This window comes from Hydra vulgaris, chromosome 10 (assembly GCF_038396675.1).
Source record: "Hydra vulgaris chromosome 10, alternate assembly HydraT2T_AEP".
Classification (NCBI taxonomy): Eukaryota; Metazoa; Cnidaria; class Hydrozoa; order Anthoathecata; family Hydridae; genus Hydra; species Hydra vulgaris.
The window spans coordinates 10,150,001-10,159,030 of NC_088929.1; positions in this window are offsets into that span (position 1 = coordinate 10,150,001).

The following is a 9,030-nucleotide window of genomic DNA, read 5'->3' on the forward strand; positions in this document are numbered from 1 at the left end:
TATAAATTTATTAAAGTCGTAAAGCATAATATAAATACAAATAGCAGGGGCAAGAAGAAGACATAATTGGTCTTATCACCAAGCCCCTTAGTCTATACCGTAAATATAAGACAACAAAAATTTAAAAACGTAACACTATATAATATAAAACATTTTTATAAAGACTTAATAGAATAAAAATCATCGGTCCTAAAGTCCTACTTTAACTTTTTGTTTTTGTGTTGGTCAAGAAAAATTTTAAAAAAAGAAAAAAAGGAATTTGTACAAAGAAACTATATTACTAATAAGCAAGCAAGCAAATACGCATAATCCTGAAGCTTTCCTTTTACACCAGCATATACCTTTAAATTTTAAATTTAAAAGAGATTTAAAATATCTCTTTTAAAATAAATACATAAATAATATAAATTATCTAAAAAAATAGTTTTTGACACTACTTCTCTTTTGTTGCAGTTTTATTTTTTATTTAATTTTTTTTTGTTAAAAAACTTTAATACTTTTATATTGTTGTTAATCTTTGATATATTGCGTTATATTTCAACACTAATATTAATATTATATTGATATTTATATTGTAACTAACATGTGTAAATTCCTATTATGTACTTAGCTACTTTTCTTTTTTGTATATAACTGACGATTTTTTCAATGTAAATGGGGCTCGATGATAAGACAGTTTATGTCTTCTGCTTGCTCCAGCTCTCTTATTTATTCATACGATTTATTTCATTGTAAATTTTAATATACGGCAAATAACAACAATAAAAAAAAAAAAATTGTTACAACTTATCATGTAATATGTTTTAGTAAATAGCGCATGTTTATTAGAACCCCTTAAATACAATAAAAACATAATTTTGTTTTTATTGTATTTTAGGGGTTTTGCGATAGCTGCCCTAAAACAACAGTCTTATATTACAAAAAACCGTTTGATTGAGATCGTTTCTAATGTGTATGTAGCATTGAGATTTTTGCTTACCCTCCAGGTATTAGTGGCCAGCAGAGAAAGCAGCTTTTCTAAATTGAAGGTTATCAAAAATTACCTTCGATTGACCCTTATGACCGTCTATGTGGATTACCGCATTACAATTAAACACCAAGTCTTAGTACAATTAAAACCGCAATTTTTCACGCTTTTTTTGTAAAGATTTTCCTTTTTTTCAAAAGTTTATCTAACACGCGAGCTGTCAACCCTCGTCCAAATGTATCTAAGATCTGGACAAATCCAGTAAAATGTTCCCTTACCTTTACTTCTTCTCCTGAAACTGTATAGACACAGCGAACTACAAGTATCATTTTTTCTTTACGGCTTACGTCAAGAGTGCAGTCCAAAAATATAAAGGATAATACAAAACTTTTTTAGATCACACAAGATAAACTTAGTAACTTTAAAGGAAGAATTTTTTTTTGCTTAAATAATATTCATGAGTTTCTCGACGTAGATGTTCAGAAAGAACAGTGTCATATTTTGAAATGTGTTCAATAAGTTTTAAAAAGTTTCCGTTGTTTTCTTTGAAAACTTGTTTCGCAAAAAGCTTATCCTTGAGTACTGAAGAATTGTACAGTATAAAGAGAGAAGTTAAAACTAAAGTTTTTGTTTAAAAAGAAAACTGTGTGTTGTATTTGTATACAACTTATTTTTCAAGAAAATGCTAAAACTTAAATGAAAATAATGAACTTGACGTACTCGAACGTAGTTATCCCTCTAAAATATTATTATTTTGTATTTTCTAACAGCTTGATAGTAATAAATGCACTCTCATACCTTACCTACAATTGATGCTGATTGTTGTTTGATTGTGTTCTTCTAATGTATAAAAAAAATTTTATTGAAATTTAATTGTACCTCAGAGCAAATACATAGAAATCAATAATTTATGTTATAAACTTTTGTTTATAACATAAATTAACTTATAAAATTTTATAAAATAACGTATAAAATTTGGCACCCCTAATATTAAAACAACTCAGTACTTTGGACGCCAAAAATGTAATTTAAGTTTATATTTTTTTACATCAAAATAATGATTTAAAAAAAAAGCAAGGAAAAAAATATTTTGACTACGCCAGCGCGGCTCCCCAGCTAGGTCCTTGCACCGGCTCTGCTTATCATGTCAACTTTTCATGTCACACAAAACATGATGAGTGATCTCAAAATTTTTAAGGAAGTATTGGTTACAGATGGGCAAGTATCATGTTATGTCATTTTATCACTGCATGCTTAGGTTTTGATAGAATGAGTTTAGTCCTTGAATTATTTTACATTTTTCTCAAACTTCTTCCAAAATGTTTCTTTTTATTCTCTTTTTTATTTAAAATTACAAATCGTTTATCTATTTGTGTTAGTCGATGTTTGTTTTCTATTTATAAAAGTTAGTCAATTTAATGTATATTTAGTAAAAAAAAAAATGTTTAGTTAACTCAATGCAAACCTTTGTTTAGCATATGAGATTAAAATATTTATTAAATATGATTGAGAAGTCAAAAATTTATTTATTAGAAAAACTTCAAGCAACAAAAAATCCAAAAAGTAAAATAAAAAAACAAATGAACAAAAAAAAAAGTAAAAAAGAAGACACAAAAAAAAAATTAGAAGAACAAAAAAAACAAGTAAAAAATTAAAGATAAATATTACAAGAAAAAAAAAGTAACTATTAACTTAAACTTTTATATATAAAGCAGAATATACATTGATATACTTTTCATATATGGTTCAATAAATATAAGCTTATTTTACACCAACTTAAAAACGGCTTTGTACTTAGAATTTGCTTGTAGAATATTGTTAATCTCTGATTCAATTTTGACGAAGGACGGATCCATAGAGGAGGGGAGGGCGATAGGGCAATCGCTTTCCCCCACCCCCTTCCTTCCCCCTCCTTAGATATTTTGGAAAGAATTTTTTTTTATATTTAGCTCAGCATGTTGTTTGAAAATATTTAAAAAAAAAAAAAAAAGCTAATATTCTAAAGAAGTTAAATAAATAAGTTTCATGATTTGTTAACTTGCCTTGCACAAACCATTAAACTTAAAAATTGCCTCACTACTTTACTAGATGGGCTGGATCCACCAAATCAAAAAAATCAAAAAATCTTCCTTCTTAGACGGTCGAGTCAAAAAACCTAATAATCCCCTCTCCTTTCCTAGATGGTCTGTATCCGTTCCTGTTTTTGACTTCCAGTCTTTTAACGTTGATAAAGTTTAAGTGAAACTGAAAGTTCAATTGCCGCAAAATAACTTTTGGGCTGTATATAGGTGTTATTTAAAAATACAGTTGAGTTGAGTTCTGATTTATTTTAAATAACGGATTAAAAATGTTAGAAATAATATTTTATTAGTTTTGAACAGAAAAAGTAGAAGATCATAAATATTTAATTGTTAATATTAATGTGTAACACAGCTTACATTGGATTTAATTGTGACTGTGTGTTTATGTATACATATATATATATATTAAAGAGTTTTTAATGTATTTTTATTGGTACTGCACCAAGCAATGTTAGCATAATTAAGATATTATATCGATTTATAAGAAATTATATGATTTGTATCGAATAAATTGTCCATAAGTATTAAAAAAACAAAATATACTTTTTTCCATCGTCTTCATGAAAAAGAGGACATTCCCTAAAAACTTCCTAATCATTTTGTAAATAAATTTTATGTCAAGAGAGAGCATTTTTGTTGTTTCTAGGTGTAGTTTTGATCAAAATGTAAGGTGGAAGGAGCACATACGTACAAAATAAAATATCAAAAAATATAGGCCTCCTATACAAAGCCAAACAGTTATTAAACCAAACTTGTTTTAAATTCATTTACTTTTCTTTTATTCATTGCTATCTAATTTACGCTATAATAATTCTTAGAGCGTGTTTTTGTTTAGTTAAGCATAATTTTTAATATCACTTCTTTATTTTCTTTTATATACTTCAGCATAATTGGTCTAAAGAATCTAATACTGAGAGAAATTAGGTTATTCCATAACAGATTGTTTGGATTTGAATGTACATGTTATCAAAGAAGTGATGTTGCCATAGCTTAAAGATCTGAATTAGAAATTATTAAAATGTTGATGGTATTTTGAGTGGTTCGATGCTTCATCCATACCCCAAATGTTATATAGTATTAATTCATCTGAGTCTTTTTTTTATCATCTAAATATTTTAACAATTCCTTTTCCTGTATACTGAAAACATTATTTATTATATAAAAATATTTATATGATAAAAAAAAAAGACGTGTGAATTAATACTAATAATAGTTGGGGTATCGATTCTTTTGAATACGTTACGTGTATGATTTAGCATATTCTGAAACATTTACTAAAGCTCGGTATTTTCCGTAAATCTAAAACATATGCTAAAGCATAAACATAACATATTCAGTATATGAAGGTAAATGAATCGAAATTGTAGTGTGCTCAACATTGACTTTTTTTAAATTCATTTATTTAGCCGTTTATATAATACTTTTAAGTTTTGTGTATTAAAATATATAAAAATGTCAAGGACAAGAAAAAGACAAGATTGTCGTATCACCAAGTTTTTTATTTATCAATCACACACAAATATATATGAACGAATTGTAATTTTAAATAAAAAAAAGAAAGAAAAGAAAAATTTTTGAAGAAGTTTGAGAAAAATGCAAAACAAATTAAAAATAATTGCAGATTTTTAAAATAATTTTAAAAGTATACATCAGTGGCGGATTCATCATAGAGTGAGAGAGCAGCTTCACCCCCCCCCCCTTACTTCGCTGTAAGTTTCTCATTTCAAAATTCCGTGCTTATTTTAAACGGAAATAGAAAACTAGGTAACAAGAAACCATTGTTTGCATATATGTAATATATATGTAACGTTTTCATACGTACAAATTTGTAAAGCAGATATACCTGCTTTACAAATTTGCACGCATTTATGGCAGAAAAAAAAATCGAGACGTTTTGTTTAAAGAAAATATCTCTTATAATCATAATGTACACAGTCAATGGATTTTTAACATAGTTCAGTGTATCAAAACTACTGTGACTGTACAGTGACAAATGTTCATATGATTACAATGACTTTGCAAACGGTAAACGACTTTTCTTTGTAAAGGAGAAAAACAAAAAATTATAAATTAACTGATTTCAACATTGTGGAGACATTTAGATTTGTTTTTTATGAGTTAAAAACATTTTTGGCAAAAACCAGTATAAAACCCCTTTCCCACTTGAAACCTACTTTCAAAGATTATGTTTTTCTAACTTGTCGGCTTGACTCTTTTTTTTACATCTGCTTATTTTAAGAGAGGTTTCAGTAGACTAAAGATCAAAAGTTATCTTTGATCAACAATGACAAAAAATATTTTTTGGATTGACATTAATTTAATTAAATGTGAGCTTGCTGAGAGCATTGGTTTTGAATTATCAATAAGTCGTTTTGCTTGAATCGAGCAGAGCAGAGTCGTCTGTAAGACGTTTATACAACGCCATATAGATGTCACAAGTTAGTATGATGTTCTTAAGACGTCCAACGAACGTTCTGTACCCGCTGAAAATGAAATCTCGCAGAAAAAAAAATTGTATAAACTAGCAGGAAAGTAAATTTCTTTCTTAATACATGCTCTCAATAATATAGTGTAAATATATTTTTAAATAATCAAACCATTGCTACAATATTAAATGTTTACTTTTATTTTTTAACGATAACTGTTAACTAAAGTAAACTTAGCAAACTCAAGCTTTAGATTTTTGTCTTCAACGTACTTATAGTTATGATAAAAGGCACATAAAAGCATCAATAAAATATATTAATCACAAGTGCGATCCTTGAAAAAAATATTTCATGGAGTAATGTGCCACCACAAACCCTTATCGCCCCCTACTCATTCCCCCTCATCAACTTTATGGACAGCACACATCAACTTTATGGACGGCACACATCAACTTTATGGACAGCACACATCAACACAAATATCGTTAATAAATAACAAATAGTTAAAACGGTTTTTAAAAACCCTTCATATAAATATGTTTTTATAAAATGTAAAATAACTATAAAAGTTTATCAAAGATGAAAAAATTATATCAAAAATTGAAAGTTAAAAAGAATTCAGAACTCAAAAAAAAGAAAGAATTAAAATTCCAAAATCGATAAGATTTTAAAAAAATCAATTTTTTGCTTTTTTGTTTTTTTGACAGCATAAATAAAGCAGAAAATTAAGATTTTTTTTAATGTTACTATTTTTTAGTATTAGCCGATTGGTACTATTGATAATAGATGTCAATGCCGATTGATACATTTACTATTTGATAATTTGATGTACCTACCCCACCTATTTTTGGTTGGTCTATGACAAGGCCCACCTTTTTTTGAAATTCAGCTTGAACTTGAACCTTTCTCAGTTTAACTATACATTTTTCTTCTTCAGTCCTAGCCTGCCACTTCATAATTGGCATCTTGTAAGTGATATGGAGCATAGATTCTTAAAACCTTATCCAAACATGCAAAGTTGAAACACCATGTCTGACATTGCCTTCTCAAGTTTTTTTTGAACTATTAAAGATACATTGTTCATTTCGCTTGGAGATGCACCACACACTGAACAGCATTGGTAAGAGTTAATAGTGGTTTCAATGCAATCTAAATGTTTTTTGAGTGAATACTATGCAGTAACTAAAAATCAAAACAATAAAAAAAAATTTTTTTTAAATTTAAGTCTATTAAAAAATTTTGATGAAGTCAAACCGCAGTTATTTTTTTTTAATTCCTCTTAAATTTATTATTATTGATAATAATCGATAAAAAACGCAAAACGAGAAATGTGGGCTTAGTTATTTGAATTTAGAAATATATTCGTTTAGGCAGCTATAACCAGGTAGTTTTTGAACCATGAGATCAATACCATAGTGGTGTTGATATATAACTTTTAGCGGTTGATATCCGTTGGTACTAAAAAGTCTATTGTTTATATTCTTTAATTATTCGTTGACACGAAAAATTAAAGAATATAAACAATAGACTTTTTAGTACCTCCAGTTTCTAATATTAAAAACAGATGAACTTTGGTTTGAAAGTAACTGAAATGTTATTGGTTTTATTTAATTTTTGAAAAAGGTCACCCACCATGACCCTTAATTACACACTGGCTCCCATAATTAATGAACTTTTTTTTCTTCAAAAGTATATCAACCTTGGTCTCAAAAGAACCAGAATTTCATAGAGATTTCAGATATAATAATGGTTTTAAACCAACAATTTTAACTAAAAATTGAAAAGGTTGTTTTTTATGACATTGTTTTTTTTTAAATGTTACAGTAGAAAATATTATGAATTTTGAAATCACTATAAAATTCTGGTTCTTTTGAGACCCAGGTTGATATGCTTTTGAAGAAAAAAAATTCACTGATATATGGGAGCCAGTGTGTAACCAAGAGTTAGGGTCACCTTTTTTCAAAAATTAAATACAACCAATGACTTTTCAGTTACTTTTAAACCAAAGCTCACCTGTTTTTTAAAAAACTGGAGATACCAAAAATTTACCAAAAAGTCACATCCCTAATAAACAATTTTCGCGTACAAATAAAAGTTCTATTACGTAAACCTTATTTGTACGCGCGTACAAATAATGACTTCGTTTAAAAAAGGCTTAAAATAATCTTATTTTATTATTTTCGCTAAAAAATTTGATTAGCAAACATGCATATGAATACTGCGCATGTATGTAGGAAGAATAGCCTACATACATGCGCAGAAGAACTTTACTTTTGGATCCGGTATCGGAATAATAACCACGGCTTACTTTTAAGACTTTGTAAATAATCACCATACTTTATATGATTTTGTCTGCATTTATGATAAGGAGAAGTTCCGTAACTTTATATTACGGACTATAACCGTATATTTTAGTATACTTTAGTATAGTCTCTAACTTACAGAGCGCCATTTTTCTTTTTCACAAGGAGAAATCATAAGCGTATATAATTTCAAGTTAGAGATTTTGATATATTTATATTAGTTTTACTGAAACTAAAAGTGCTTTATACTTTTAAGGAAATGCATTCACAAAAAGTTCTCTTTAATTTAGATTAAAGATGCTGTTATACACTGGGTCAAAAAAATTTCATCCACCTATCTCGCACATTTTAAAAATGCAACAACTTTTTTTTCAACAAAGATTTAAGCATGATATTAGGTACGCGTAAATCCGGGTTTTACTGAATCGTTTTTTGGCCAAATTCTGTAATACGTTTTTTCAAGTTTTGCACGGATTTCCTTGATTGAAAATTTTATTTCTTATGAATTTATCTATTTTTAAAAACTTGTTTATTTTTAACATCAAGTATATCAAAGAATTACTGGATCATTTTTCTAACTTACCCTCTCACCTTTAAAAACCTTTTCTCGCACTACCTGCCAAATTTCATTGAAAAAAAAAGCAGGTAATGTTGCAGAATAACTGCGTAAAACAATTTTATTTTTTCGCTTGTTGCGCTTTGGTGTTGTTAACTTGCTCAAAGTGGAGAATTTTTAATATAAACAAATGGAATATTAATTGGCTTCAGTACATACATCGACTACCTTATAGCCTGCTGCTAGAAGGGAGTGCTGCTATATCGACTATCTTATAGCCTGCTGCTACAAAGGAGTACTGCTAAATCGACCATCTTATACCCTGCTGCTACAAGAAAGTGCCGCTACATCGACTGAGGGTTTGGCATGGGGCAGCAATATTTTTCTTCTATTGTTTTAATAAATATACCTAATGTTAAAAAAGCCTCCACTGACGAGAGCGCAACAAGGCAAAAAATAAAATTATTTTACGCCGCTATTCTGCAAAATTACCAAAAAGCATGCCCAGACACTTTAAAACTATATCCCAATTTGGTAAAGATTTTCTTGTAGTTTGGGCATCAAGTATATATACCAAAGAAATGCTGGATCATTTTTCGAATATATTCTCTTACCTTTAAAAACCTTTTTTCTTACTACTTGCCAACTTTTATTGAAAAAAAAGCATGCCCAGGTACCTTAAAACCATATTCCAACT